The sequence below is a fragment of the Gracilinanus agilis genome, chromosome 6 (genome assembly GCF_016433145.1).
Source record: "Gracilinanus agilis isolate LMUSP501 chromosome 6, AgileGrace, whole genome shotgun sequence".
In the NCBI taxonomy this organism is placed as follows: domain Eukaryota; kingdom Metazoa; phylum Chordata; class Mammalia; order Didelphimorphia; family Didelphidae; genus Gracilinanus; species Gracilinanus agilis.
The window spans coordinates 96,348,399-96,358,450 of record NC_058135.1 but is presented as its reverse complement, the minus strand read 5'-3'; the positions used below and the strand labels follow the sequence as shown (position 1 = coordinate 96,358,450).

Here is a 10,052-nt window from a genome sequence, read left to right as displayed (position 1 = left end):
CAGGGAAGATATTTGCACAAAGTCACTGTATTACTAAATACACTATATTAGATATGCCATGTGCAAGCAAAGAAATAGGAAAATGCAGAGGAAGGAGAGGTAGCAGGATGAGGCAAGAAGATAGCTCCAAATATAATTTTTTTTGATAACTTCTATTTTTATACTCCTGTTTTCCTTGTGTAGATCTTTTCTCTCCTTTCTAGGCAGCAATTAAAACAAAGAAGGGATTTAAAAACAATATTAATTTTCTCAAAATATACAAAACAAAATAGAACCATTTCAACCAAGTTTCCAATGATTTGGTGAACTTGGACCCAAGACAACTATGATCTCTGGTGCCTAAGTGTGAAAACCATTGTGAATGATAGCTCATTACTGTGAATAACAGGACAAAGGGGAGAACTCAGGTCCCTGGTATAACCTGGAAACACTGCGAACAAACAGTACTTCTCACCTTTTGTGGGGAGAATAAAGGAATTTTTTTCCCAACAGATTTCCCAAAGATTCCCAACAACTAAGTCATAAACACTTGGCTAGTAGATTTCCAGTGGAAAAGCTAGTATTATCTGTCCCAAGAGGAATATCTGAGAAGAAAGGAATCAGAGAAAAGTTTCCATTTGAATTTTGAGCCCTGAATTTGAGTTTGGAAGGGTCTAGGTGTGAACACCACAGTTCCATGACAAATCCAAAGGTGAGAACTCATCCTTAGGATAGAGGTGTGAAGCACTTACCAAAACACAGGAGTTCTCACCTTTTGTGGGTGGAGTCTAGGGAGGGGCTAATCAAAAACACTCCTATAAAAAGACTACAACAAATTAGAACTGATGTCTTTTGGTGTTGGAGCTCAAAGGAAAGAGCAAGCATTAGAGGAATACTGGAGGACAGAATCAGAGGTAAGTTACTTTTGGAAAAAATACTTTTTTCTCTATCTTTACAAAAGGCCTTCTTAGCATAGTAAATATATCAGAAATTAAAGAAGCTGAAGGAAAAAAAAATAGCTGAGTTTAAGTTCTGAATTAGGAACCAAATTAAGAGATACAGAAATAATAATAAAATTAGATTTTTCCTTGTCATTCAACCTTGTTAGACAACTAACTATATGATTGTACTGAATCCTTGAAATAAGATCAATCTTTTTTTTTTTTTTTTTTGTAAAACCCTTAACTTCTGTGCATTGGCTTCTAGGTGGAAGCGTGGTAAGGGTGGGCAATGGGGGGTCAAGTGACTTGCCCAGGGTCACACAGCTGGGAAGTGTCTGAGGCCAGATTTGAACCTAGGACCTCCCATCTCTGGGCCTGACTCTCACTCCACTGAGCTACCCAGCTTCCCCCTTCCATTCCCTTTTAAACTCTGGAATACCAACAGCACAAAAGTTCTGAGATGTCTTGGATGACCCAGGAAATCCCCTGATCTAACTTTTCACTCTCTTTGTCTACAGGCATTGGAACATGGCTGCCAAAGAATTGATTGAAAACATCAAAGTTGAACTCACTTGCTCCATCTGTCTGGGCTACTTCACAGAGCCAGTGACAGCCAAATGTGGACACAGTTTTTGCCAAAACTGTCTCTTCCAGTGCTATGAAGGAGATACACTAACTTGTCCAGAGTGCAGAAGTAAGATTGGAGACTATGACACTGAGTTCAACGACAAACTGAAGAACTTGTGTATCTCTGGAAAAGCACTCAGACAGCATTTACTGCAGAGCATGGTAGTTCTGACCACCTGTGACCAACATTATGAAAGAGAGAAGCTCTTCTGTGACCAAGATGAAAAACTGATTTGTGAGTCCTGCTCATTAACAGAAGAGCACAAGGATCACCAAGTCCTTCCCTTGCAAATGGCTGTTGACCAGTTCAAGGTAAGATTGTACCAAGCCCTGCAGTCAAATGGCTTCTGTTCATTGAATTCTTTGGGACCACTTGGGGCCACTGGCATTGTGGACCCACAGCTTAACCTACAGGGCTCAAGCATTATCTGGGGCCTCACATCTATGACTTCACTGACACTAACACAACCCATTTATTTCCACTCATCTTTGCAAATCCTTCTTGATCTCAGGGTTCTCATTTTTAAAAGGTAGTAATAATAAAAGCCCCTGATTTTTATGGTTATTGTGAAGTTCCAATGGAAAACAGACATATAGAACTTTAATAGTCTTATAGAGTTATATGAATGCTACCTCTTATTAGCCAATAATTGTAAAGCATGTGGACCTCTTAGGTTCAAAACAGGTTTAACCAAGACTTTTTTTGTCTTGCAGAAGAAACTCCAGAAGTCATGGAATAAGTTACAGGAAAACGAGCAGAAATTGGAAAAGGTAATCAAAAAAAAGAGAAAATCAATGGAAGAATTTAAGGTCAGTATCTGCCTCTTTTCTTAATAAATTATAAGGTAAATTGTTCCTTAAAGATCCTTCTCAGAAGTAAAATTGGTGATGAAAACAGCAGGAAGAATGTTTTTGCAAAGGATCAGATTCAGATTATAGATCGAAGAATGAAATATATTTACACTCTTTTGGGAAAATAATTTCACACTTCATGCTAGTAAAAGAACATTCTTTGCATTTAAGTTGTTAAAACATATATATGAAGGAACACTTTGTACAAAGGAATTGGGTATTTTGAGGGAGAAAATGATCTCTTTTATTTTTGAGGACATTTCCTTTATACATCCTCACTCTTTTTGATTTCCATCATTAAGTATTTGTTTCAGAAAAAGACCTTAAAGAGATAGTATATCTCATGAGCCCTGAAACAGAAGATTTGGGCCCAGCAGCCAGAAAAGCAATGTGTGATTTGAGTCCATATATCTTCTTAGGTGGCAAAAATATACTTAATAAGGAGCACAAATGTTTGGGATGCACCCCATTCTGTTATAAACTATACACTTCTTTCCTTTATCCTAATTTCTTCTGGAGCAGGAGAACACAACTTATTCTAAGAACTTAGTTAATTTTGAATATGATGAAATACACAATTTCATGAATAAAGAAGAAAATGAAAGTCTGCAAAAACTGGACCAGGAAATAAATGAGGAACTAACAAAAGCTGAGGAGAATGAGGTCTTTCTGGCCCAACAAATTCAACATCTGGAAGAAAGGATATTAGAAATAGAGAAGATGTTGGACAATCCACCCTTGGAAATGCTCCAGGTGAGTGTGTGAAACAGATGTACATTATTGCTTTAGAAATGAGGAACTAAAGGTCCCCACCCTTTCCAAAGAAGAGGAAGAGAAAGGTTTCAGAATTATTTGCAAGAATGGACAGTTCAGACTTTTCATTTGATTCTCGAAGTGCACTTTTTTTTTTTTTTATTAGCAGAGCTGGGTAATAGTAATATGTGGAACGGGAATTCTCAAATGCTATTATGTGAAGTGGATCTTGAAAATAACATTATGTTCCCTCTTTAGCCACTTTTCAAAGAGGCCAAGGAAACCTATATTTAAAATGAGTTTAAAATATCTATGGAGAGAGGGAGAAGAAACGTGGAACAGTGTCTCACATCATAGGCCAAAGACAATGTTCCCCAGGTTTAGAGAGAGAAGTTTAAAGAGAGACAACCAGAGATCACTCTCAACAATTCTGCACAAATTTGAATTGTGCCCATATGCTAATCATGTCCCTGGAAAAGGGCTCTAAGGGAGTGACAGAACTATGAGGAGGTGTATCTGGGTTCTCTGAGAAAGCTAATATTAATGAAACAGACCAAGGAGCAAAACACTAAATCTGTCTCTATTTTCTTCCCTCAGGATTTGAAAGGCATCCTGGAAAGGTAAGGTTCCCTTCTTTGCTCTACTAAATCAGAAAAGCAGAATCTGTGAAGGAGGTTGGATCTTTGAAGGGGGTAACTAGGGTCTAATCTGCTGGAATATAATGAAGTATTTGATGCAGGGAGTATTTTGGAGATCTTTGTAGAACAAATATAACTGAGTGTAGCATATTTTTCAGGAATGAGGAGCTGCTTCTTCAAGAACCAGAGACTATTGAGCTCAATTATACACGTTATCCAATGACTGGTTTAACAAATTCTCAAGAGCTATGAAAGTAAGTCATGTATACCTTTCTCAGTTGACATTCAGGCAACTCCCAGGAGCCCCCATATTGTTTACAATGCACTTCCTAAGTGTCTGCTATGAGCCAGCCCAAATGACCCCTTCTGCTACACCACAGAGATCATTTCTACCCTCCCCTGACTCCTGAAGAAGTGCTTTCCAGTTTTCCCCTTTGTTATCTCAACAGGCATGGGTGACCCTACTTATTTCACTTATTTTAGCTCAGTTATTTTCCATTGATTCATGATAATGTGCATTTGGGGTGACTTTTCAACTTCATACTGGTGAAGGGTATTTTGGAAACCTGTGGTGCTTATTCTTTACTATGAGAATTCTTCAGTGCACAGACTCTCTTCCATTGATTTCATTTTCCCGTTAGGTAGCTTGTGAAACTTTCTGGAAAGGAACCAACTTTTGGTTCTTAAGCTTTCTCTGATGCTTCATTCCAAGTTCTGAGACTGTTCAGGAAAGTGAGGCTTACTCCAAATTGCACATGCCTGAGTTTTCTCTGCAGACTCAGTGAGAAAACAAATGTGTAGGAAAAGGAGCTAATAAAGGGGAATATTCCTGAGAAAAGAGGCATCATTGACTCTGAGAATCATAGAAAAAAAGGTTCTTTTTAGAGAGGATTATATAAAAAAAAACAACAACTAACTTCAGGCAAGGAAGAAGATTCCAACTTCTTCTGAGGCTGAATAGATGCAAGAGATGACAGGGGAGGAAAAGGACATATTTCACTGGATATTCATTTTGAGTAATTCAATGACATTTCTTTAACACTAAATGGTCAGGTAACATATTTCTCACAAGTATTTCAGTGAGAAGTATCCAATTGGGGACAGATGGGTAGCTCAGGGGATTGAGAGCCAAGCCTAGAGATGGAAGGTCCTAGGTTCAAATCTGGCCTCAGACACTTCCCAGCTGTGTGACCCTGGGCAAGTCACTTGACCCCCATTGCCTAGCCCTTACCACTTTTCTGCCTTGAAGCCAATACTCAAGGTATTGACTCCAGGAGCGAAATTAAGGGTTTAAAAAAAAAAAGTATCCTATTGCTTTCCTATTGGTCAGGCTGTGCTGAGTCTTGTTCCAGTTTCATATGCTCTTTCACCTGCCAGCAATATTCCATCTCTCAACATGGCATAGTAATGGAACTTCTATAAAAGGTTCCTAAATGTGCTTTGTTTATCTAATTTGTTCCTGTTCCAAGTAGTTCTTCTTGGGAATTGATGATGAACCTTGGATCTTACTCAGATGTCATCAGGTCATTCAAATGTCCAAAGTCCACACCCAAAGATGCCTTCTTTCCTTGTCAGCATTCTCTATCTACTTGTCTGCAACTGGATTTCAGGGATTTTCAAGTAATCATCAAGTTCATCACTGACTCCCTGCATCCTTTTCTCCCTTTCTCTGACCCATCCTCTCTCTCTCACTTTCTTCCCTTTTTTCCTTCCATATCTACCTCCTTCTTAGAAATGTTCTTCTCTTCCTCTTTCCTACCATCCAAATTTTGTAACTTTTTAATGTGTTTAATGCACTATCTTGATTAGGTATCTATGTAGTTCTCAAGTAACTTCCAATAAGCTCTTTGAGGACAGGGATCTCTGGAAGAACTGAAAATAGTGAATCACTCCTTTAGCTGTTTTTTGTAAAAAGTGGTTTGTGCAAAAATGTCCTTTTGCCCAAGGACCCAATGCTTACTTTTTTCACTTGTGTTAGTACATACTGTCAATGATCATTGCAATACAACAGTTTATTCACAGATACTACATATCTTCCAAGACATGGTTTTCTACTCAAACATAGTAACTTCTTAATTGAAAAGTCATTCTCCAATATTAATGAATACCTTAAAACATAGATGATTGGTTTTTAAAATGAACCAAATATTTATTTCATTGTATTCCAACTTCATTTTAAATATTAGGAAACCAACGTATTAGAAAACTAAGATTCTTTCCCCTGTAAATTTCAGAGGCAAAGGCAGGACAGCCCCCTCAAGAGTTCTTATATAATTCTTAAAGGATATTAGTGTCCCAAAATTTGAGATTGTTCAGAATTAATGAATTTTTTTAGGTGGGAGGGTTGTTGATTTTAACCTCCAATATCTAGCATCTGAGGCTAATTATTCCATTTCTATTTTTTCTATAGTGGATATGTCACTGGATCTTGAAACACACAGTTTTCATCTTATTGTACCTGAATATTTTGAGGAATTAAAGAATGAATATAACTCACAAGTGCAGCCTGACAATCGAGAAGACTATTTTGTTATTAATTTGGCAGCTCAGAACTTGCCTAATGAAAAAAAAAAAATACTGGGAAATAGATGTGGAAGATCAGACACAGTGGGTACTAGGAATCTCTGAGTATGATTCAATCCGTAGAATTGTTAATGACTCCATATCATTTGATCTTACAAGAGCTATTATAGGCTTAAAAGTTGGAAAAGAAACACTTTGCTGGTGTTATTCATTTTTCAAGCATATAATTCCTATACGAAAGGTGGGCATTTTATATAAGTATGAGGATTCAATTCTTTCATTCTATAACATCGAAGCTAGATGTGTTATCTGTCGTGTAGATACTACGGTGTGTTTTGGGCCTTTTCGCCCTTTCTTCTCTGCTTCTCTTTTTAATAAAGGAAGTACCTCTTAATCACTCATTACCTACCCCAACAATAGTCAGAAGACAGATGCTAATTGCTAATAGAGACAATGAATGAGATATAAATAAAATGACAATGAACATGTCTTTCTATTAATTTGAAATTGTTGAAATGATGGTGTGATGTGTGATTTTCAAAAGCAATAAAAATGAAGTCTTATTTGTTTATATTTGATATCAACAATAGTGTGCCTCACTTCATAACAATGCCCAATGTGTTTCACCTCACTGTCATTTCACTGAGTTTCAGCAATTCTCTATGAAACCAGTCAACACACAAAGTTATTATTTTCTTAAAATCAATGGAATAGAATATGATATATAAACACTATATTTCTAAGATGGAAACATTTTATATGTGTGTGTGTGTGTGTTTCACCGGTTTATTTTCCATTCGAATTGTTAAACTCTGTGAGTCATTATTGATATTTTCAAAGAAATCCTGTTTTTACCAGCTTAAAATATCTAGAATTGTGATGGTGAGCCTATGGCACATGTGCCAAAGATGGCATGCAGAGATCTCTCTGTGGCCACACAGGGCCATCCCAGTTCCAAGCTGAGTTGCTCCCTTCTCCCTATCTATTTTTCCTCCCCATCCTTCAGCTTACTCCATCACTGTGCAGAGAACTCAGGTCACTCCTTTACTTTTCTTCCTCCCCTGCCTGGCCTAGCTTACCATGACCCTCCTACCCTTGAAGAGGAGACAGAGACTTGGGCATTGTAGGCTGCATGCAGCCACCCAGGGTGGCATGTGAGAAGGAAAAAGTGGTAGAGGCTCCTGTGGATCACCTCTCTCCCATAAGACTTCTGAGCCTGTAGAGCCTCCCCAGACCCCTCCCTTGGGCTCCTTCTTTGCTTTCAATATCAGAACCTAGGCTGGTTTTGCCCTTGGCAGAGTGGAGATTACATCACTGCTTCACAATGCCTTGGCCCACCTTTTCCCCCACAGCACACCCCACCCTTGCCACTTCCATCATGAGCAGCAGATGGAAAGGTGGGGGACTGGACAAAGATGATGTGTAGTGAGAAAGGTAAATATCATAAAATCTTAATTAAATCATTTAAATAATTGTGAGCCCAGAATATGAGTAGCAATGTGCAAAAAAGGGCCAACATGCTAGTTATGGATTATATATTATACTGAAATCTACCAAAGTTGATTCTAAATTTGTGTAAGTAGGTTTTCTTGGATTTTATTTATTTATCTCACTAAGAAGTATATTTTGATTAAAAATAAAACATGAGTGGAAAGAACACTGAGCTAGTAACAACCAAGAAACTTGTGTTCTGGTTCTGTTCTCCAGTTAACATGATTGATATAAGATAACTTATAGAATCCTTTTGTCACAAGAACTGCTATAGAGAAGTTTCTATTAAATAATCTTTTTCATTTCTGATTATTTTCCTCTCATCAAAGCCATTTACTTCTGTATTTTCCTACATATTTGTCTTATCAGTCACAAATATTATTCCACATTACAAAATGGTTCCCTTAGTCTCTTAACCTGCTGAGTTTTTCGGTGAAGAATAAATGTCTGACTTCAGATAAGACAGACTTGCAGCCAGACCAGAATCACTGGTAAAACAATTCTTGCAAGCCCGATTTTGACCTGAGCACAGATCAGGATTACCTGTCACAAAGAATGATTTTGCTTTTTTTTTAAATAAACCCTTACCTTCTGTCTTGGAGTCAATACTATGTATTGGTTCCAAGGCAGAAGAGTGGTAAGGGTAGGCAATGGGGGTCAGGTGACTTGCCCAGGGTCACACAGCTGGGAAGTGTCTGAGGCCAGATTTGAACCTAGGACCTCCCATCTCTAGGCCTGGCTCTCAATCCACTGAGTTACCCAGCTGCCCCCTTGATTTTGCTTTTTAAAAAAATGGAAGCTCTTTTTATCCTAGAACCCTGTTTTAAGTTGCCTCTTCTCCCCCAAATTGATTGGTGCAGGACTTGCTGACCCAAGAATCTTTCCCACATGGCTTTTTTTTTTTTACTCTTGTACTTCGGTGTATTGTCTCATAGGTGGAAGAGTGGTAAGGGTGGGCAATGGGGGTCAAGTGACTTGCCCAGGGTCACACAGCTGGGAAGTGGCTGAGGCCGGGTTTGAACCTAGGACCTCCCGTCTCTAAGTCTGACTCTCAATCCACTGAGCTACCCAGCTGCCCCCTCCCACATGGCTTTTACTGAAGAGAATTGCCTAAGGTGGTCTACAACATCCAGAAAAATAGACCTTCTTCTATATAGGATCCATTGTCTCTGGAGAAGGGGAATCAATCTCTGGGGGGATGAGTATAATGGCTAAAATAAGGGTTTTGAAAAATAAGAGAACAGCTTTTGATAATTTGTCTTAATGAGAATATAGTAGAGTGTTATCAAAAAATAAATTAATAATCTGAGTAGGTCAAAGAAATGCAGTTTGGGTCAAAGGAAGGATAAAGGGAAGTGGGGATTATATGGTGATTGGAGGAGGAATGAAGGTATGGGAAGGTATTTAGGAGATAAGGGAAATGGGGTATGTAGGAGAGGGCAGCTCAAACAGGTTTATTCCCAGACGCTCGAGAAAGAGGATCCAGGGAGGAAACTAGGGCCAGTAAGAAATGTTTAGGTTTGACTGGAGGGTTTCTCTTGTCAGTTTCTCCAGTCTCATTTGGGAGGAGTTGAGAGGGCTCCTCCCTGCCAGTCAAACTGATGGCTGGAGGAAGTCTTGGGGAGGTACTTCCTGTCAAGATGGATGCCCCAGTTTTCTCAAGAAATAAAAGAAAATGATTCCTTTCTCTTGAGCCCTTGTCTTAATTTTCGACACAATGACTCACCACAGGGTTTGAATAGGTAACAAGGGGATTTATTAATACCAGGTCAGTCAGAAGGGGAGGGGGTTCAGGGCTTTCTAACTGCTGCTAGGGACAGGGGTGAGGGTGGGGGATGGGTCGCAGAGAGGTTTAGACAGAGAGAGAGACTGGCTCTCCTAGTCAGGGAGATTTGACTGCCTTTAAAGTAAAGTCTTTATCAAACTTAGGGGTAACTTATTTGAGGATACTCCAATTATCTAAAAAAAAAAACCTAAAACCCACAATGTTCAATCATCAAGTCCTCCCTTCCAACCAGAACCCAAAGGAAAAATCAGGGAAGGGGAAGAATGGAGATGGGAGATCAGGGAGAGGTCCAGAGAAATGAGATAGGTACAAATTTCCCCAAAACAAAATAAGCACAGGCCAAGGCTGAAGCAATTAGGTCAAAGCCAAAAGGCCAAAGCAAAAGCCTCCAGTCACAGCAAAAGCCAGAAGGCAAAAGCCTCATCAGTTGGAACTTCACCTCTGTTTATAGCTTTAAGTTCT

At 38.8% G+C, this 10,052-nt stretch overlaps 1 pseudogene; it reads left to right on the top strand.

Annotated features, from left to right (window-relative positions):
• Positions 1-1,448: 1,448 nt before the first annotated feature.
• LOC123252304 lies at positions 1,449-6,707 on the top strand (annotated as a pseudogene).
• The last annotated feature ends 3,345 nt before the right edge of the window (positions 6,708-10,052 follow it).